The 22,102-nt window shown below is 46.2% G+C and overlaps 1 long non-coding RNA gene across 1 annotated transcript; it reads right to left on the bottom strand.

Annotated features, from left to right (window-relative positions):
- Positions 1-2,557: 2,557 nt before the first annotated feature.
- On the bottom strand, positions 2,558-20,890 carry LOC135202914 (uncharacterized). The gene is made up of 3 exons (XR_010311822.1): positions 20,557-20,890; positions 3,453-3,617; positions 2,558-2,748 (listed from the first exon to the last, which is right to left on the bottom strand). It is a non-coding gene; the product is annotated as an uncharacterized LOC135202914 (long non-coding RNA).
- Between the last annotated feature and the right edge of the window lie 1,212 nt (positions 20,891-22,102).

Here is a 22,102-nt window from a genome sequence, read left to right as displayed (position 1 = left end):
CTGACAGGTGGGGAAAGCCCAGCCTACCCATCGGTCTGCACTCCACTTGGCATTCTGGACCAAGATTCAAAAAAGGATGGCTCAGGTGAGTCATGTAAAGAACTTCAAGTTCGTATGCTACGAACAATTCAAATAAATAATAATCCCTTGATTACCTGAATACACATTATCAGGAGCTCCACATTATCCACAGACAACACATATACATACATACAAAAAAAAACACACACACATATATATATAAATAAATATAAACATGAGGCCATCGTTTAACCCAACTTAGATAATAGGGTAGGTTTGAAAACCATACCCCCTTCTCCTTCCCTTTGTAACTTACGTGGTAGCCGCTTGACTGATCTGGACAAAATTTGGCTTGTGGCCATCTTTTAACCCAACTTACACAATAGGGTAGGTTTCCAACCTGTACCCCCTTCCACATGACTCTTAAGTTTGACTCATGAATATAGAAAATTTATGGTGATTCAATCTTACAGCGCTCTTCAGCACCATAACTTGATGTTCCATCAGGTTACAGTGCTGTAAGCAACATTGAGCATCAACTTAACGGTGTTTACAGCACTGTAACAAGAAGTTACGGCGCCGTTACTCGAGTGGTGGCACCATGAGTGCTCTTAAGGCGCCGGTAATGGCGAAAAACTGACTTATAGCAGAAATCGGCTTACAGCGCATCATTACACTAAATAAAAAGTTACAAACTGTACAACGCCTTTAGTTGATACATCTATGTAAAGAGAACCTGACTTCTAGAAAACAACAATATACAGGGTCTATCATGAAAAACTAACTGAAAAGCAGTTCGTGTGGTATTGTGTACAAAACATTTTTGGACAAAAACACACCTTCACCTCTGCGTCTACTACCTGAAGACGAATCACTCTCATTATCAGCAAAGCGCACTCGATGAGGCAACTCTTCCTCAAAACAAAGCATTTCAAAACTTTCTGTCAAAGTGTGAGCCATAGCTACTGTGAAGATAAAACCACTTCCAAGGAAATTGCTCCTATGACTCTACTTCCCTGAAAACTATGAATTTCTACCTAAAGGCTGTCACAACCAGCACTGATTTCAAAATGTCAGCGGAGCTACCAATACAGAGCACAAGTGTTGAAGGCATTTCCTGTCTAGGATATCCTGTCAAGATAAACAACCCACCAAGAGAGTTCTGCAATTTACCAATATATTTTTAACCAGAATGTGAATAAATACTTTTATCACTCTCAAGACCTTTGGTGATTCTGTCAAAGCTTTTGTTCAAGTGACTATGACACCAGTTTCTCAAGACAGTCAGAGAGTCTTTACAACTTTCTCCGCCTTTTTCCAGCTATCTGAAATGAAAAAAGCTGTACAGTGAAAAAACAAGACAGGAATGCTGTGACCTGGAACGTAGGTGTATCATGGAGAAAATAATTAAATAAATAGAAAAAAGAACAAAACAAAAATGGCAAACTTAAAAAAAATTACTGATTTGTGCATGCCACTTCCTCATGAGTATGTATTTATTGCCAGCAAAAATCTTTAAACTGAATTACTTGCAGAACTTTTTGCTTCATTCATGTCTTATATTAATAGTTGGTCAGCAAATACATCACTAAACCACCATGAACAATGGATAACTAACATGTACCCATACTGAATACTACCAAGCTTCCCAAAAAGCACAACCAGATTTAAAAAGCAGTAGGCAGGAAAGGCTACTGACCGATTCAGGATATACATAATACCCCCTACACAAACCCAAGGAGTTAAAGTTAAAACTCTGCAATGATCGTATTGACTCTCCGCACCATTAAGATAAAGCTCAGCAAATATATTATTACCATGTCACCGAGTGACTTCACGAACTTATTCACGGACCAGCTCTCCTCAAATTTAAAAGCTCCCATGTCAAATGGCTTACTTTCCATTAAGAATATAGATTAGCATAAATCCTTAACCAGAGACCTATTTTAATTTTAAAGTTCTCATTAGACTCACAAAATGGTCAAGTTCCTCAGGCTCTAGTGATTCCAAGCTGGCTAAAGAGATTGTTGTACGTAAGAGCCTAGCACAAAATAAGGCAAAAAGATTTTCCTTGTCTTTAGCATAGCTTACCTAAGCTGACTAAGCTTGCAGCTCTCCCACTCTTCAGCCGTAGTTAAGGGTAATGTGAAGTTTCCACAGAAACCTCAAAAGGAGCTTGTTCGAAAAGGTTCAAAGGGAGACAGCATAAGGAAATTAAAAACTGCGTACAGATCCATGGTAAAATGCATACCAGAGAAACTCCACCTTAACACTGCAAAAGATAGCTAGATGTCTTTGTCCTCAGATAAGTCCAATATCCATAATCAACATGGGACTTTAGCCTTTAAGGCAGCTACCAAGAACCTTTTCTCATGCTTGAAAAACAACAGAAACCTTGTCCAAACCTGACCAGGGAACAGTTTGGAGTTCACTCCCCAAGCTAGACTACTAGATCATTTCAAATGAACCTTTTAATAATCAATATAGACAAAAAATCAATATTGTCTATTGTTAACAACACATGTGAGATAGTTCAATGATTACAGTACTTGCCTCCAGAACGTGATGGCAGGGTGTTTTTCAGACGATGCTCTCTCCCACTATAGGAATGACATTTAGCTGCAACATCTGTATTTCTTGGTGACATGTGGACATCTGTGCAAGCCCTCCGTAAGTTAACTTGCCTGTGTTCATCCTCGCTAGAGGAATTGTCCTGTTCTTGTCCAACTGAAATATCTCAGTTCATTAACCTCTACAAACACGATAAACATATATTTTACAGATGACAAAATAAAAATCTATACATTTTTGTGCATAGTTGGCAGAGCTAAAGTGCACAGAGCCAATTATATATAAATATACAAGTACTACGTAGTAGTCAAGCACTTGAAAATGTTACATAGCCTTATGTTAATATAATGATAAAGTGATAGTTTTTTCAGTAAAATTTTTTTTTATTAGACTTCATTACTCTACAAATTTCTATCTAGTGACAAAACAAGGGATACATGTCTAAACCTAATTTCTTTTTTCCTATCCTTCAAATACTGTGCGCAAATTAAACTTCATAATATATTAAGAGATACATTTCAAGTTCTATCTGATCCTATTCAGGATGATGGGAGAAAAGAATGATAAAATAAATATACTATTTCAAAGCAAAACTACTCTACCATTAGGATTAACAGGACTTCATCAAGTTTATGATTTAAAATATTTCTTCTCCACTGTGAAACACCACCAAGGAGTTTCTGTACTTATTTAAAGACTGTAAAGACTCCTTTGAAGACCTAGTCCCATACAAATTTGCGAGTACCAGAAAACAGATCACACTCCAGTTTAAACATCTTCCTATAGTAAAAATTAAAACTCTTTAACCTATGTAAAAGACAATGGTCTGCACAATGAATTATACATACTGTAATACTTACTTCCCTCTAGCGGAATTTCCTCTACTTCCACAGGATATGTATGTGAATCCATTCTAACAAACTAAGAATCCCACAGATGTTACAAGATCTGCTACCAATATAATCACCTTCAAAAGTGATTACTAAAAATCTTACAACACCACCACCATGGTTTCACATCACAACCTGAAAAAGGAAACTATTTTTCTATACAATTCTATTAACAGGTCCACTATACAGGGAATAAAGCAACACAGTGCTCTTATATCATAACTGTTTGGTATTGATACCCTAATAAAATATGATAACACTAACCAAGGCACTCATGAAAATCAGATAAGGAAAATGCCATACTTATCTTATCTAATACTCTGCACTTCTGAGAAATCAATAAACATTAAATAAAAGCGAACATAATTGTGGTATAAAAAGTTACTTTTGATATTCATAAGGGGTGAAAATCCTTGCTTAAAACCACTGTAGCTCGCAAAATATATATAAGTGAAATACATTATGTATCCCATTTAACTTACTTAAAAAAACATTACTATAAGAGGATTACCCAAACAAGAAATGCCTTCAATTTGCAAGGCACATAAGCACAGTTATCCTCCATTCTCAACTTCAGATTAGATAAGTTATCAGATAATTTCTCGACAAAATAGAATACTATTTGGGCTAAAACTTTATAGCATTAAGTTCAGGTATTACATCAACAATCATATGATGAAGTTAAATGGTGTAAGAAAAACAAGGTGACTTTAAACATGATATTGTTAGAATACAATAAAGTTTTGTACATACTTACCCGGCAGATATATACTTAGCTTATGTCTCTGACGTCCGACAGAAATTCGAATTTCGCGGCACACGCTGCAGGTAGGTCAGGTGATCTACCCCCTGCCGCTGGGTGGCAGGAATAGGAACCATTCCCGTTCTAGAACCAGATTTTCTCTTCCACCTGTCTCCTGAGGGGAGGCTGGTGGGCCATTCATCGTATATATCTGCCGGTAAGTATGTACAAAAACTTTATTGTATTCTAACAATATCATTTTTTTGTACATGCAACTTCCCCGGCAGATATATACTTAGCTGATTGACACCCTTGGTGGTGGGTAAGAGACAACTATTTACTGAATAGACAGGTAAACAACATACGTTGTAGGTAATAAATAAATAAAACCTTGGTTCCTACTTGTTCAGGCGGAAGATTCCATGGCTAATGCCTAGGAATCTGCTTCGCCTCAAGAGCCTCAGCGAGGATGTGACCTATGGCTAAGAGTTCTTGTGGGTCTGTCGATGGGGGGTCTATCCATTTACTCGACAGAGCCTCTTACATGACAATATGCCTATGCCTAGTGGCATGGCATGATTAAGGAGCACAACACCGATCCCGATCACCTGATCCTAACACGAGGGTTAGTGCTTAGTTGAAAGAGTTATCCCCAAACTCCTTTCAAACAACCCAAAGAAAAAAACACAGACTTTTAAATAAAATTTAACTCACTAGTTGGTCAGTATCGGCTCCCTATCCAGCAATGTATCCGCAGACATATCAACCAAGAGAGAAAGGATCTCTCGTAGGTTATCTTGACATCCTTCGGATATGGGAAGTCAACACAGAGTTGCATCTCCGTATGTGGACAGCTAATATGTCCTTATGACATATTGTTTAAGGAAAGAACAAGAATTCGGAAAAGCTCGCACTTCATGCGCTTTTAATTCTCAGCTGTTTGAAGGAATCATCAATGCACTTGTCAAGTGCTTAGGAGATCACATTGTCTCAAAGAAGGCCAGCGGGCATTCTTTGATATAGATCTCTTCTGGGTGAAGCCTGGAGCCTGGCTAGCGCTTCGTGCCTGGCAGGCTCCTAGCGCCTGTCTAGCGCCTCGCGCCTGGCTGGAGCCTTGCGCCTGAATGGCGCCTACAGACCTGGCTGGAGCCTCGCGCCTGGCTGGCGCCTGATTGGCTCCTCCCTCCTGGCTAGCGCCTGCGCCTGTCTGGAGCCTTGCGTCTGGCTGGCGCCTTGCGCCTGGAGCTTGGCAGAAGACTTCATGATTACTGTCTATGAGTCTGCATGCCTCAAGAGTTTCAGCGAGGTAGGGACCTATGACTGACAAACCCTTCTGGATCATGTCAATGGGGGCTAGCCCGCTTACACGACAGCCTTCTCGGATCGTGCCAATGGGGGCTGACCCACTTACATGGCAGAGCCTTACCTGTATCATATCAATGGGGACTAGCCCTCTTACATGACAGAGCTTTAGGTTTCTCTTTAACTGGAAGGAGCCTTGCGCCTGGATGGATCCTCAATCCTGACTGGAGCCTAGCCTTGAAGGAGCCTGGCACCTGGATGGCGCCTGGCTGGCTTCTAGAGCTGGCTGGCTCCTAGAGCCTGGCTGGCGCCTCGCGCCTGGCTTGGCTCCTCCACACTTGTGGAGCTTCGAGCTTGGAAGAGTCTCTAGGCTGTCTGGCGATGTCCACATCGGACACCTCTTATATCTGTCCGATTTGTTCGCCTCTGGCGCATTTGCGCCAGGTTGGAGGCCCGCTCCTTCTCAGTATCAGACCATGACAGAGTCCTTGGAACTGTCCGCCTCTTGGCGTTTTTCGCCGTATTGGCAATTTGGCGCCTGGCTGGCGCTACATTGTCCGAGAGTCCTGAACAACCACATAGTCTACAGGAGACTGGAGAATGGTGGAAGAAATTCTTCCCCTTTGAGCTTTTGGCCCCTGGCAAGGGGAGGTGATTGTAGTCAGCTACATCCAGTAGACGACAGGATATCTAACAATACGAGAGAGAAGAGTCTTCCTCTGAGGAGGATCCTTCGTGAATACTTCCTTTGCTAACGAGATCTCTTCTTACATGTGATGAGGTTCCTTGTTGCAGAATCTTCCCTATCCTTGCCCGAAGGAAGGGAAGGAGTCTGGAAGTTGAAGGAGACTCTGAGCTGAAATTGGGCGGCAACCCTGATTTCTAGCTCTTATTGTATCCTGAATACCTTCTGGGAAGCATTTCGAGCCCTCATCGCACCCCGAAGACTCTGTAGGCAAACGTTTAAACCATCTCTTCTTCTGTAGATGAAAAAGTAAGTACCCTGCCTGGGGCACGAACTTCTATCTGAAAGCGTTGCGTCAGGAATAGAGGGTTTTAGTTCTTTGCCAGACATACTATGCTGGCAAGAACCCATTGCCGAGTCTCCATTGAATCTGATGCGAGATTCCAATGCACAAAAATTCACTTGTCTTCTTGGTCGTTGAGGGCTAAGAGAAACAAAGAACCTTCCTTCATAAACTTTCTCAAAGAAGTTTGATGAGGAGCAGTTCCATTTGTCGGAACACGGAATCTGTGGCCACAATAAGATCCCATTCGAAGTACATGTATCCTACTCTGTCGTATTGCGGTATCGTATGAGATCCCGAAGATCTTAATCTTCTGTATCTCTAATTCCCGTTGTAGAGACAGAGTATAGCCTTTTACTGTGTTCTTTGATAGCAGATATACCTAGGTGATTCTTCCCTCTGAAAGTGAAGAAAGAACCTCGCTATGTGGTTCACAGAGGTATCGGAAGAGGACAGTTTCCTCATTCCATCTAGCACGATCTGCAGCACATTCTATGTCTTAGCCATGACTATGTCATTTACCTTGAAAAATCCTCTCATTCATGTCCATTCTGGTCAGTCTGCACGCGGACAGACTCAGAGTGGAGAGTTTTTTTCAGGTCTTATTTATAATAGATTTCTGATAGAATAATCCAGATACTCTTGAAAAGCCTTACGAAACATGCTGTGAGAAGAACGTGACTTCTGTGAATCCAACCTCTCTAAGGCCAAAATGAGGCATTCATCCTCTCTTCCTTTGACGCCCATTTATCTTAATATCTCTTAAGAATTTATAACTAGGGGAAAAAAGACTAAAGTTTATTCCCCTTCTTTAAATTAAAGATGTCGTATATTGCTACCTCTCTTGGTTCGAGGAAAAGGAAGCAGTCTATAGGAAGCCTGTTCGTCTTCTACCTTGCGAAGAGATCTATGAAGAAGACTTTCCGCAGGTTCTCAAAACTCTTTTCAATAAATGTTAGACATACGTTAACAGTTGTTATCTTCGATCGAGAAGGTTCTCACGGACATGCAAAATCTTGCATCGAACCTCTTAAGGATCGTTACGTTCCGTGTCTGTTCCCAAATAGGTTTTCTTTTGTTAACGCGAACAGGGGCGAAAAAAAAAAAAAAGAGATTCTCGATGCTCTTTGCGATATGAGAGAGTCGTGGAATTGGCCTAAGTGATTAAAATAAAATAATTCATCATTCCTTGTAAGCGACCCCTTTCCGATTAAATGGGTAACGAAATCAGGACGAAATCTTGCCGTTTTTACGTGACTTCCGAACCACGTCGAGAGTGAACAATTCTCCATCACCAGTAAACCACATCTCTCACTCCTCAATGGAATGGCCGAGAATCGAACCCGCGACCACCGAGGTGTCTCAGAAGCAAACACCAAACCAACCACTACTGGACTCTTAGGTTAATAACTCGCTAAAACGAGAAAATATTTTGGATGGTGCTTCTGGCGCATTGCGCCAGGCTGGCGTTTCTGGCGCAATTTGCGCCAGGCTGGCGCTTCTGACGCTTTGCGCCATGCTGGCGCTTCTGACGCTTTGCGCCAGGCTGGCGCTTCCTTCTAGTTCTTTTAAGGTTATGTGCCAGAACATCTGTGCCTTTATGGTACCCGACATCCTTCACGTGTTAATTCCGTTCTTAGAAGGAAAAAACTTTTATATACGTAGTATAGTCCATTCAGAGAAACAACTTCTGCCACTAAGAGAATGTTTCCCATCCGACTCACCCATCTTCTCTTGAGCAATATCCGATTCTAAAAAGGTTGTGTGCGTTTCTCGAAAGGATGAGAGAATTATATTATATCGTGCTCTGCCGTATTAGAATCCTTTATAATACTGTCACATTGTGGTAAACAGCATTAATCTAGGAAACCTTTGTAAGGATACTAGGAATTCTGTAGTTTAACCTCATTATGTGCATAAGACTTGACCATACCGTAGTCTTAAAGTGAATTCTCTTCTACTACATTCATCTTCTCACTAAGCATGTACTCTAATAAGCCATGCTTTCGTAAGCATGAGAGCATCATATAATATAGAGTTCCGCTGAGTTAGAATCCTTTAATAATGTTACCTACGGTAAACAGCATTGAAATGTTGTAATATCTTTCTTATTGAAAGCTTCTTAGCAAAAGGCAGACAATATTTTATTTATGTTTGCTTAACTATCCCCTCAATCCGAAGCTAAAACCGCGATTGTAGGGGAGAGACACGGTTAGTTATTCCATCCCGCAGGAGAGAGACATGTAACTAACCAGTCATGACCGCACCTACATGTTACTGCGTTGGTCTCTAAGGCGCGATAGCAGTCTCCGTTAGCCGTCTGGCCTTACTCTTCCAGAGTTGCCAGCTACTCCATTAAATAAAGGAATCTTATAAAATTATTATCGAACTTCGGGAAGTTCTTATTAATGCATATTTTTAAGCGAAACAGACTTCGATAAATCTAGAAGCTAAGTAGGTGTTGTCTTAACAATCCCTTTAAGCGTAGTCCTTCCTAGGAAATTCCTGGAAGGATACTGTAATTGAGTTGCTCTGCAAAGAAGTAACTACGGTATGTGTGATTTGCCGTATCGTATTCTCATACAGCAGATACTCCACTACCTTCTTTCCCTGCCGAGGCAGATAGAGAAAGGAAAAATTTTTACTGTCTTCGTTCTTTTCGTTAATAGAACGATAGAAAGAGTATATATATCTCCTTAAGGAAGGGAAGTTAATCCAGGAACTCTTTAAATCTTCGTGATTTCCTCATAAATCGCGGAAGGAAGAGACAGAATTCCTGTTCATCTGTAGGGTTTACGGAAGGAAGTAGATATTTCCTATCCGCCATCATACCCAAACGTCGATGAGATTCTTATAAGAAAAACTCCCAAAGCTCTTGCCTCTTCATAACGAGGGAAGAGCATGAATGAAGGAGAGAGTCCGCATTGAGAGGAACTGCCAAACACAGGAGTCTTCTGAATAATGAAAAATGACAATTTGTCGAAAATTGCATTTTTCCTAACTATACAAACCTGAGGTCCTTTAACAATAGGAAGTAGCTAGCGGCAGCTGGAACGGTCGTAAGCTTCGAACAAGGGGAGAACGGTAGTTAACTGCTTGTCCGATCGTCGCGCGCCGCGCGACTGGGAGGTAAACAAATCACTTTTGCTTTTGGCCCATGCAAAATACGCAGAGTGAGGGGTGGCATGAGGAGGGACTTTATGTTAAAGGACCTCAGGTTTGTATAGTTAGGAAAAATGCAATTTTCGCACAAATTGTCATTTGTTCCGATACGTAATACAAACCATCGTCCTTTAACAATAGGAAGACTCACTTCTTGGTGGGTGGAATCTGAGTCTTTTGATGAACAGACTGGTGTTCGTCCATCCCTGGAATGCCTCCCTGGTCGTAAGAGCGAGGGAGGGATCCAAGCCTCTGTCCGATTGATCGGGGTGTGCACCGCAGGATCAATGGTCAGACCTCTGGCCGAGTACTAAGAGAGAGGCAAGCGTATCTCTTCGTACCAGCATTGTAAGAACTTTTTCCTTACATGAGCAAATGTAAAGTAATGGGTTTGTCTCATGTTGGCCTCCACTTTCTCCCCCTTGTTGGAGAAAGTGGTGGATATTTACTCCTATCTCTAGTTAAAGAGATAGGATGGAGCTCTGTTTGAATAGCTTACCTGCATCGGACTCCTATCCAGCAAGGTAACGACCGTATCCCTCTGCCCACAGGTAGAGGTAGAAAAAGATGGTGAAGAGAAGCCAGTCACTCTCATTCACGCATTCATTCTCCCAGTCATACCAGGAATCGATGCTGTTCTGCCTGCTCGGGTGCTGGGTAAGCTTACACAACGTGTTGAGCAGCCACCACAGGTCCCAAGGAAAAAGTATCCAAGGACTTGTGGGCAATATCCCGAAGGTAGAAGGACGTGAAGGTGGTCTGGTTGGCCCAGACACCTGCCTTCAGGACCTGCGCCACGGAGAAGTTCTTACGGAACGCTAAGGAGGGTCCGATACCTCTGACTTCGTGGGCTCTCGGACGGAGCGTACGGATGTCGTCGCTACCATCAGCTTCGTACGCTCTCCTGATCACCTCACGTAGCCAAAGAAAGCGTGTTCTTGGAGACTTCTTTCTTGGTGACCCCAGTGCTAACGAAGAGGCGTCGACACTCAGGCCTGAGATGTCGAGTTCTCTTCAGATAGCGCCGTAGCGCCCTCACAGGACAAAGCAGCATCTCATCCGCATCGTTATCTGTAAAGTCCAGCAGGGAGGGGATCGTGAAAGACTCGAACCTGTCGTCAGGGATCGACGGATTCTGAGTCTTAGCTACGAAGTTCGGGACGAAATCGAGCGTCACAGATCCCCAGCCTCTGGTATGTTTTAAACATCATAAGAAAGGCCATGTAGTTCCCCTACTCTCTTCGCCGATGCCAGGGCCAGCAAGAAGAGGGTCTTGAGGGTCAGATCCCTGTTCTGACGACTCTCGGAGTGGCTCGAACGGTGCTCGAGTCAGACTCCTAAGGACGAGAGTCACGTCCCACGCAGGGGGCCTGAGTTCCCTGGGTGGGCAAGACCTTTCGAAGCTCCTCATTAGCAAGGATATCTCGAACGAATTCGTGATGTCCAGTCCCCTCAGTTTTAGGACGAGAGCCAGAGCGGCTCTATATCCCTTAACTGTGGGTACTGAGAGGAGCTTCTCTCGGCGGAACGAACACGAGGAAATCCGCTACCTGCTGAAGAGTGGCTCTGAGAGGAGACAAACCCTGGTCTACGACACCAACCACAGAAGACGGCCCACTTCCCCTGGTACACAGCTGCAGAGGGACTGTCTGACGTGTCCAGCCATCTCTGTTGCTGCGCTACGAGAAAAGCCTCTCGTTCGCAAGAGATGGTGGATAACAGCCAGCGTGAAGTTGAAGGGACTGGACTGCGCGCGGTGGTACCGTTCTAGTGCTGGCTCGGGCTAGAAGGTTAAGTGCCAGTTGGGTAGCTCTCTCGGTGCGTCTGCAAGAAGAGCCAACAGGTCCGGATACCAAACGGCTTGAGGGCCGTTTGGGAGCCACCAGGATCATTCTGAGATTGGGAGTGACCAGCGCTCGACTGATCACTTTCCGAATCAGACAGAAGGGAGGAAAGGCGTAAGCGAAGAGGTTGTCCCAGGGGTGTTGGAGAGCGTCCTCTGCAGCTGCCCATGGGTCCGGCACGGCCGAGAAGAACACCTGGATCTTCCTGTTGTGCCGGGTGGCGAACAGGTCTACGACCGGTCGCCCCCCACAGGTTGAAGAGCCTTTCCGCCACATCTTGGTGTAGAGACCATTCGGTCCCTATCACCTGAGTCCCGACGCGGCTGAGCTTGTCCGCTACTACATTCCTCTTGCCTGGAATGTAGCGTGCTGACAGCTCTATCGAGTGAGCCGTGGCCCACTCCGTGCACCTGCACCGTCAACTGATGGAGCGGAAGAGACACTAGCCCCCCCTGCTTGTTGACATATGCCACTACTGTGGTGTTGTCGCACATCAACACCACTGAGTGTCCCACCAAGCGGTCCCGAAACTCTTGGAGAGCGTTGAACGCCGCCTTGAGTTCCAGGACATTGATGTGAAGGTGCTTCTCGTGATGGTCCCACACACCTGCAGTCAGCAACTCCTCCAGGTGTGCGCCCCATCCCTCGGTCGATCGTTCGTCTGAGAACAGAAGCATCTCCGGGGGGGGAGTGCGTATGGGCACTCCTCTTAAGAGGTTCTTGTCGTCGAGCCACCAGGCTAGGTCCTGCCTCACCATTGTCCGTGATAGCCACGGGAAAAGTAAGGAGGATCCTTGGCCTGAGACCAACTCTCCCTTAGCCTCCACTGGAGAGACCGCAGGTGAAGACGCCCGTGAGGGACTAACTTCTCGAGTGACGACAGATGGCCGATCACGACTTGCCATTGCTGTGCTGCCTGTTCCTGCCGCGACAGGAACCGGCGGGCCTGCTCCCTGAATTTGCTGATACGCAAGTCTGCGGGAAAGACTTGCCCTGCTACCGTATCTATCAGCTACCCAGGTACTTCATCTTCTGCTTGGGTTCGAGATCGGACTTCTCGTAGTTTATCACGATCCCCAGATCGCGACAAAACTTGAGGAGTCGATCTCTGTCCTGTAGCAACTGCAGCGCTCGCCAGGACAGCCAATCGTCGAGATACCTCAGAAGACGTATCCCGTTCGAATGGGGCCCAAGCCGACACCAGAGTGAACACTCGCGTGAACACCTGGTGGTTGAGAGACCGAAACAAAGTGCCCTGAATTGGTACACCGTCCCGTCGAGATGAAGCGGAGGTACTTTCTGGAGGGACTGATGGATGGGTATTTGAAAATACGCGTCCTTCAGGTCCACCGAAAGCATGAAATCGTTCCCTGATTGAGTCGAGCACTGAGCGTGCCGACTCCATCGTGAACCGCGTCGTGCGAACGAAGCGGTTCAGGGGAGAGAGGTCTATCACCGGGCGCCAGCCCCCCGATGCCTTCTCCACTAGGAAGAGGCGGCTGTGAGAAGCCTGGTGACTGGTCCTCCACGATTTCTACAGCTCGTTTTCGCCAGCATGGTCTTGATCTCCTCCGTCGAAGAGCGTTGTCCTTTGCTGATCCCCGGACACATAGGTCTGTAGATGGACCGGTTTGGAGATGAGGGGGGGGGGCCGAGACTCGAAGGGTAGTAGATATCCCTCCCGAAGGACGTCTACTATCCAGTTCTCGGCGCCGTAGCGCTGCCAAGTCGCCCAATGGCTCGCCAGGCACCCCCCCACTTCCGGCAGCAGGTGAGGGGGAACGCCGTCCCTAGCGTTTCCCTCCTCGTTTCGACTTCTTCCCAACACCTCCTCGGGGAAAGGAGGGCTGGGAGGAGGGCTGGTTGCGGCCTCCTCTCGCAGAAGTCGAAACAACTGGAGTCTTCACACGTTGGGTTGGACGGTGTGCAACCGTCTTCGCCGCCGTGGAAGCGCTAGCCAAGCTCTTTGTTTGGCCGCAGTTACTCGAGGTTGCCCAGAAACCTTCGAGACTGCCTGGTGAACTAAGCGGTCACTCTCGTCAGTGCGCCGCCGTTCCACCGCAGCGTCCACCATCTCTCCAGGAAAGAGAGCTGGGGAACTCCTAAGAGGTCCATTTTCTTAGCCGAGTGCCGCCTCACACGCCCAGCCCCCTTGGTCACTCGGGTAAGGACTGCATCCCTACGCCGAAGAAGAAACCAAGTTGGCCCACAGGTTAGCAGTCTGATGGGCGAGGTAAGAGATTGCTCTTCCTCCAGACTGGCACAGTCTCCTAAAAGAAGCGTCGTCGTATTCGAGAGCAGAACTCCCGGAGCCGGCCGCTACCTTGGATATTGTGAGGGACCACAAATCCAACCAGGAAACTGCCTGGAATGCTGCCATAGCGGTAGATTCCAGGGCAAGTGCCTCCTGCTGCGAGAACCATAGGTTCTCCGACAGGAGCTGCTGCAGGGACACACCTGGAGTCAGCCTCGCTAACTCCGGGTTAACCTGTTTCGGCAGTATCGGGTCTTCTGATGGCACGTAGAAACGCCTCTGCCGCTGTAGAGGAGGAGGAAGCAGCTTAGAGGACCGTCCGGATTTTAGCGAGTCCTCCCGTCCTGAGACGAGATTCTCCACCTGATCCAGGGACTGAGTCCGCAAGCTCTGATCGTGGCAACCCCATCATCATTTTGGGCTCCCTCTTGGGACCCCAAAATGACTCGAGCCGGGACGTGGGCTCCGATGGTGGTAGCGGCGATCCTTCCGCGAGGCATTATGCAGACGCATCAGCTTAATGACTTCCGCGAAGTTCCTCTGTATCTCGGGCGTCACAGCGTCTTGTGGAGTAGGACCGTCCAGTCCCTACCAACAAGAGCATATCCCTCGATACTCCTCCTTCAGAAGGAGGAACAGCGACAGACCCCTGACGGTCGCCTCCAACTACTTGCGCGTAACGTCCTCTTCTCGGTCCTAAGACCGTGCCTGAGCCGTACGGCGTCATAGCCGGGTCCACGAGCGGCGCACCTCTCGTGATCGCATCCTTGGTACCTCGCTCCTCCCGGTATAGCCCGAGGAGGTTTGAAGGTATAGGAGAGGCAGACCTGACGCTCCCCCCCACGCTCGCTGGCAGGACCAGCGTGCGTAGAGGGCTGCTGCCGATCGTCACCCCGCGGTGACGGTCTAGCAGTAGGCCTAGCGTCGCCGCTCGCCTGGGGCGATTGGCTCGGCTGAGAACGTCGAGACCGCTCTCTAGCGTCAGGCGAGCTGCCGCTGGTCACCGTCTCCGCCCGGTCCCATCGGGAGCGGCGGACGGGTGACCTGCTAGGCTCCCTTTCGCGTCGAGACCGGCCAGCGTCCTCTCGGCGCGTCAAACCGCTGGTACCAGCCGTGGCTGGTACCGGCGGCCGTGGGGACTCCTTCCTCGCCTCAACCCGTGGCCGGTCATGACCGTCACGTCAGCCCGAGCAGCCGGTTGGTCGCTGCGAGAGCGTCCACTGGCCTGGCTGAGAGTCGCGGTGCACGACTCTCGACAGTCTTCTGCTCCGTGCCGCTGTCTTGACGGCGAGCGAGCTCGGTCGTCGAAACTTTGGCTGGACGGTCCTCTTTAGAAGAGCGTCCACTCGGTGCTTCTCGCGAACGAGAAGCAGCCGAGACGGAACCTGGTTTAGCGGCAGAACCACTAGCACCAGGTGAGGACCGCACAGCCGAGGCTGATGCACCCTCTGGTCCCCGTCGACTTCTTCTTTGCAGAAGAAGCGACGGGCGGCCCCGCACCCGAAGGACGGGGGGGAGGAGGACGACCGCAGAAGAAGCTCCCCAGCTCGCCTGAGCGAGCCGGGCCCTTAGAAGATCCCGAAGGAGTCTTCTTAGGGGGGGAGGAGGCAACCTTCTTCTTCTTCGGCTGTTTGGCCTTAGAAGTCGAAGGGGAAGGAGAGGCAGCAGACGACGAAGAAGACGATGAAGACGATGACGACACCTTCTTCCTCTTCCTCTTCTTCTTCGCCAGGCTCCGCAGGACAGACGTCCAGGTCTTCCATCCAGGAGGGAGCCGGGGGGCAGTTGCCGAAGCAACAGGGCCCGACTGCACCTGTCCGGAAGGACCTGAGACTGTTACAGCAACACCAGCAGCGGGAACGGCAGGAACAGGTCCGGGAACAGCAGGAACAGCAGGAACATCTGAAAGGTAATGTGTACCTGAAAGGGAAAGAGTCGCTGGAGCGGCCACAGGTACGGCAGGCACGGCAGGTACTACGGGAGAGCCAGGCGTCCTGTCGACAGTCATCGTCATCCGTGGCACTGGCGGCAGGTCCAGGGGGGTACTCTTGGGGCAGCGGAAGTCCGGGGTCGGCAAAGGAAAAAATCCAGGTGGTGGTGGCATCGTCCTCTTTGGAACGGCGGCAATTGGTTTTTGTACTGCCACCGTGGGTGTCACCGACATTATATGAGGCGTATATACAAGATGTGGTGGCATCTCATACGCAGGGGTAGTTAATGTGGTCGTCGTGGTGGTCACCGCACCATGAGTGACACGGCCGACCCGCCAACCGCTGTAGCAACCCCTGGATGCTGGCACTCCCTGCAGTCCCAGCGACTCCCACACCTGTCCCAAGTCGTCCTTCGCTGCTGGCACACCTGCGGAAGCAACAGTCGGGTTAATAGGAGGGGCTTCCCCGCGCCTGGGGGGCGAAATACCCCCCCAGAGCGGACAGAAGACCCCGAATACAACTGTACGTCCGGGTAGCGGGCGCCCTCCTCCACACTCGACGGATCGAGAGAGGAAAAGGACTCCGCTACGCCCCCCGCAGGGGAAGGCGCAAACCGTGGGGGCTGGCCGGGAGGCAGGAAAGAGGACGAAGTGTCCGTCACCAAAGGAGTCACTGGACTTTCCGATGACTTCTTGGCCGGCCTAAGTCTCTTCCTGCCCTCGTACAGCACCCACTGCGCCCTCGGACCAAGTTCATACAAACCATACATGGCTCGTTGCGAGAGCACTCTCGCCCTCGACAACGAGAACAAACCTCGTGGGGGTCCACCTCCACAAAAGACCTGAACCCCCCACATTTACGTACCCTCCAGCCCGGACACACTCTACGGGCGACTGGAGGGCGCGGTGAAATCTCAATCTCCTCTAATTCACTCATTGCACATCAATTGAATAGAGAAAAAAAGTACTTACAATCACTCCTGATATACAGAAAGAGAAAACAAATACTCAAAGATGAAGCAAACGACAAGCGGGCAGAGCGATGGCGAACACGTCCTTCCCACACACAGGCGAAAGCAAAAGTGATTTGTTTACCTCCCAGTCGCGCGCGCGCGACGATCGGACAAGCAGTTAACTACCGTTCTCCCCTTGTTCGAAGCTTACGACCGTTCCAGCTGCCGCTAGCTACTTCCTATTGTTAAAAGGACCAAGATGGTTTGTATTACGTATCGGAACAAATGGCTTCTCTTAGTATCAGAATCCTTTCTGACAAACGCGACGGCCCGCCTGTGCGACATCTTGCACCTTTTGCCAGGGGAAAGTTGCTCAAGTTAAAACTCAAAGAGGAGCCTCGCGACTGACCTCACTCTCATAAGAAGATTTGGAATATTCTGGCGCCTGGCTCCTTGCGCCTAGCGCCTGGATAGTTCCGCGCGCTAGAAAGGAGACTCGCTCCTGGAGCGTTCCGCTTGCGTGGAAGGTCCCGTGCTCCCTGATAGTTCCGAGCGCCTACTAGACCCCTTTTAGAAAGAGCCTCTTGCCCGGAAACGTTCAATGGAAGGATCGCTCTGATTGCCACTGTACTATAAGGCTCCTTGCTCTAGCCGTCTGTTTTTTCTGGCGCAATTTGCGCCAGGCTGGCGCTTCGTCTCTTTGAATGGCGCCTTGCGCCAAGAAAAATGTTCTAGAACGTGGCTCCCGCTCAGTTGCTAGAACGCGGTGGCTCGCGTTTGGTTGTAGGAACGCGGCTCGCGCTAGTTCTGTTTTTCTGGAACGCGGCTCGCTGCTGGCTGTTGGAACGTGGCTCACGCTAGCTTTGCTTGCTGGAACGCGGCTTCCTAAGTTCCTGGCTGGCTCTTGCTCAGTGTTCTCTTGTTAGTTTTCAGAGAACGCGCTAGATCATCAAAACATACCATTCTTCGTCTTTTTCGGATGTAAGATGAAGAGACGCACTTTTTTAAGGATGCCTTTTCAATGGCTATCCTTGGCAGTCTGGGACGCTCTACAGAACCTGCCGAGGGACGCCTGGACCTGGTGGGGATTCTCTGAAACCTCCTTACGGCTTTCGACATTCCTTCTCCCCTGGGCTTGGAGCTTGAAAGAGGTCTAGACCTAGGGAGCGAGACAGAGCCGATCAGACGCACCCTCCACTGCAATGGGGAACACTAGTAATCACTTCTTACCTTTTAATAGCTCGCATTTTGAGCCACAATCCTTGTCTTCAAATTGCAATTATGAATTTGAAGTTTCTGCGAAGTAAGAAGGTGATGAGGATGCAACACTACTAGTACTGTTAATACTCTAATTGCTCGTTAGTACGAGTTTCCAAAAAACTTTTAAAAGAAACGTATCTAGTTACATGCTTACTGACTCCCTAAAGTAGGAAGTCAGTATATTTCCTCAATCAATTCTAACACTTATTACACGTATTAATGAATAAATATTAATATTTCCCTTTCTTGCAAACTATGTGATGTCTACCGAAAATTTCGGTAGTTACACGTCATATATTCTTCGAAATTTTCGAAGCCAAATTCATTAAAAAGTTAATAAAAGCGTATGCCGAACCAAAGACCCAGTACTTCCCTGCAAAAGACAGCCCAGAGATCGATGGCGATGAAAAACGAAAATCAAGTCAGGATGGTAGCAACAACATATGTTGACACTACCGCGACAGCAGAAAATCTGGTTCTAGAACGGAATGGTTCCTATTCCTGCCACCCACAGCGGCAGGGTGGGGGTAGATCACCTGACCTACCTGCAGCGTGTGCCGCGAAATTCGAATTTCTGTCGGACGTCAGAGACATAAGCTAAGTATAATATCTGCCGGGGAAGTTGCATGTACAAAGCAAAGCAATTGGTATTGTCTCACCTTAGTTGAAATGTGTTTTACTTAGAAATACTGCAGAGTAACACCTTAATATGTGTGAAAAATTAAAATACAGCAACTTAACACCTTCTTTACCAGTAGTTTGTTTGGAAGAACACAGAGTACTATCATTCAAGACTATTGCACAGTACTGGGTATATGAAGGTGGTACAAAAATACTGCTAAATTTCCCAAACTTCCTCACTAGACAAGTCGGTTACATATTCGCCTACCGATCTGGTACCCCTAATTTGCTCCCAGCAGCCAGCGCAGAATCAGAGGAATGTATTTAGAAATACATTTACAGATATAATATGGTTCAGACTCCACAATAAGCTGTAGGTCCCATTGCTAAGTAACCATTTGGTTCCTAGCCACGTAAATAGAAATCTACTCCTTCGGGCCAGCCCTTGGAGAGCTGTTAATCAGCTCAGTGGCCTGGTTAAACTAAGATATACACCTTTTTCCCAAACCTCCTCTTATAATTCAGTTTGAAGGGTTTGGAACAAAACAAACAGTACTGGATGTGCTCGGGGAATTAGGAAGAAAAAGGTAGAAGGTCTGACACTGTTGCTTATTATAATGATAAGTGGAAAAAAAGGATGTACCCCAGACCCAAGTTCTTATTTTTTTTTTTTAGACATACAAGTATGAAAAATGTAAAAAAAATCTTCTACACAAATTTCCTTAAAATTGTCAGAGGAAGGCAATGCATATGCCTAAGTGCACTAGCTATACATTACAGTTTTTTTAGCCTAACCTCACACCGGCATAAGGTTATGTGGATCTGTAGCCACCTTCAGAGTTAGGCTGCCTTAGCAGCCAGCCTCAGCTTTGTCTAAACATTTTCATTGGACAATGGGGTATATGCAATTCTAAATCTTCATTATACTATACCTACTACATTATTTTACTAGCCCTAGGGTAAAATACCAAATGGCTGGCCTCTACCGTAGTGTGACCACCTTCCCAAAAAAGTACTTTAACACGCCCTGTAACCCAGGATAGACATTAGTCAAGAGCTAGCGTCTGTCGAAACAACACCTCGAGACCTCTACTTTCCTCACGAAGTAAGTTTTCCCTCCCAAGTCACAAATCAGGGACATACCTAATTTCCGATTTTTGGAAAGGTGTTCGCACGATGGTAGAGGCCGGCCATTCGTTATTTTACCCTAGCCTACTACCTACATATAGGTAATACCTATGGTCGGCAGAGTCCATTAGTTAGTGTAGCCTACCTACTAGTAATAGCTGGTCAGCCTTTCATTCCATCTTATCCAAACACAATAAAATAAATCACCAAAGACGTTAAATCCAAACAAAATTTTAAAAATAATCGGAGACATTGAATTCAATTCAAATAAAAAATAAAATGTTAGGCTACCTATACCTACCTATATACCTATGTGCATGCAAGAAGTAAACTAGGTAGCTAGGTAGGTAGCTACCTAAGCTAGTACCTAGGTAGGTGGCTTTTTGCCTTCCATTCCATCTTATCGAAATGGAAAAAATATAATCAAAGACGTTAAATTCAAATAAAATAAACAAAATAACCAGAGACATTAGCCTAACTCCAAATTAAATAAAACGTTATAAAAATGTGCGTTCAAGTAGGACGTAGGTAGGTATGGATATTCCTGAAGTACCTAAGTACCTTCACGTTAACAAAAAAACTACAAATAAACCTAAAATTATCAGAGAAATTTACCTAAAGGTAGGTTTATATAGCTAATTATCCCTTTCTATTCTTCGTCCTAATGTCGACGACAGAAAAGTACGTTAGAACTTACTTATTCTTTGTTCTAAAGTAGTTGACAGGACAAGTCTTATCTCACCCTATATATTTTGAGCAACAATCATCGGAGAAACGTCCGTTGCTCTTTAAATGAATTGCCTCCCGTTATATTTCGGATTTACATTTCATTTACAAATTAATAACGAACCTAGACGCTCCAGTGACGCAAAATACAGGTGGGTGCTTTGTCAATTCTAGACTTCACTGGAGGAGACACCGAGTCCAAACTTTCCCGACTGAACCCAGGCAAAAGTTTTCTCACGTTGATAGTTCAGTCAGTTTGAAAGGCATTGTTTTTACATCGGCACCTCCCGAGAGCACGGAGGTCCCGTTCCTAAGCTCTTTCAGCGACTTTTCTCTCTTGTCTTTCACATTTTGCGTCGTGTGTCTTTCTTCTCTGCTTATTTAAGAAGTCCTCTGCTACATTTCTCGTACTTCTCAGCCTTCCTTCCTTTTACATTTCATTTTGAAGTGGTCCCCTGATCCATACAGCACCTGTACTAACATTTGTTCTCTCTAGTCTTCCACATTTTGTGTCGTGCGTCTTTCTTCTCTGCTTCTTTAAGAAGTCCTTTGCTACCCTTTTTCTCTGTTGATCGAGATTGGCGATGTATACGGTTCTCGTACTTCTAAGCCCTCTTGTCTTCGACATTTTGCGTCGTGCGTCTTTCTTCTCCGCTTCTTTAAGAAGTCCTCTCCTACATTTCTCTCTGTTGATCGAGATGGACGATGTCTATCGTATTTCTAAACCTTTCTTTCTTTTTTTTTTTTTTTTTTTTTTTTTTTTTTTGTTTTTTTTTTTTTCCTTTTTCTTCGTTTTACTTTTCAATCTGAAGTGGTTAAGGTCCTCTGGCCCACACAGACTACGTGCTATCTTTTCTCTTCCATACGTTTAAGGGTAAGCTAATTGCTCCTGGCCTGTTCTCTCTTCCACTTAACTCTTGCTTCTTTTCTTTGACTTGTTTTCCTCTTTTTCGTCTCGGACATATTTATTTCCTATCATTATTCCTAAGTATGTTTTATATACTGTTATTTTTATGCCTTCTATCTCCTCTAACTAACGCTTGATATATTACATATAATATTGCAGTTCTCGATTCGTTTCCAGGCATATTTCCTACACGTCTTTACTAACCTCTACTTTTCTTTTGCAGTTAGTATATATTTTGCTATTATCAGTCCGTCGTCCGCAAAAGATAATGACCCTATGATAAAGGTTTCTTCACTAAATCCATCTCTCTCTCTGTTTCTTTTATAATTTTATAAATTGTCATCTGAATAAGGTTGTGGACGCCATTCGCTAATTCTTCTCATTACTGTTCAGTCCTCTAACGTCTACACTCCCAGTCTATTCTTGTCCTAATCTCCTCCATATATCTCAGCTCCTGCTTCAGTTACATTTGGGTGTAGGCCTACTACTCTACATTCTTTCAATATTTCTATAAAGTCTTCTCTTTTGAGTCTTAAGTAAGCCTTCCTAAAATCTATCAATATCACTCTTCTCAGTCCTTGTTTCCTTCTAGAGCTTTTTCCTGCACAATACATTATGAAGAAGTAGGTATAGTTTATCATCTAGGCCTTCTCTTCCTCTTTTTGAGAAATCTGTTTCCTTTTCTATGATTTTGCCATTTACTATCTTCAGAGGTTTTATTTCTCCTTTCATTAATGACAATATTTTGTATAAAACACTAAAG

Source organism: Macrobrachium nipponense, chromosome 33 (assembly GCF_015104395.2).
Source record: "Macrobrachium nipponense isolate FS-2020 chromosome 33, ASM1510439v2, whole genome shotgun sequence".
In the NCBI taxonomy this organism is placed as follows: domain Eukaryota; kingdom Metazoa; phylum Arthropoda; class Malacostraca; order Decapoda; family Palaemonidae; genus Macrobrachium; species Macrobrachium nipponense.
The sequence above is the reverse complement of the archived record's forward strand: the minus strand, read 5'-3'. Positions and strand labels throughout refer to the sequence as shown.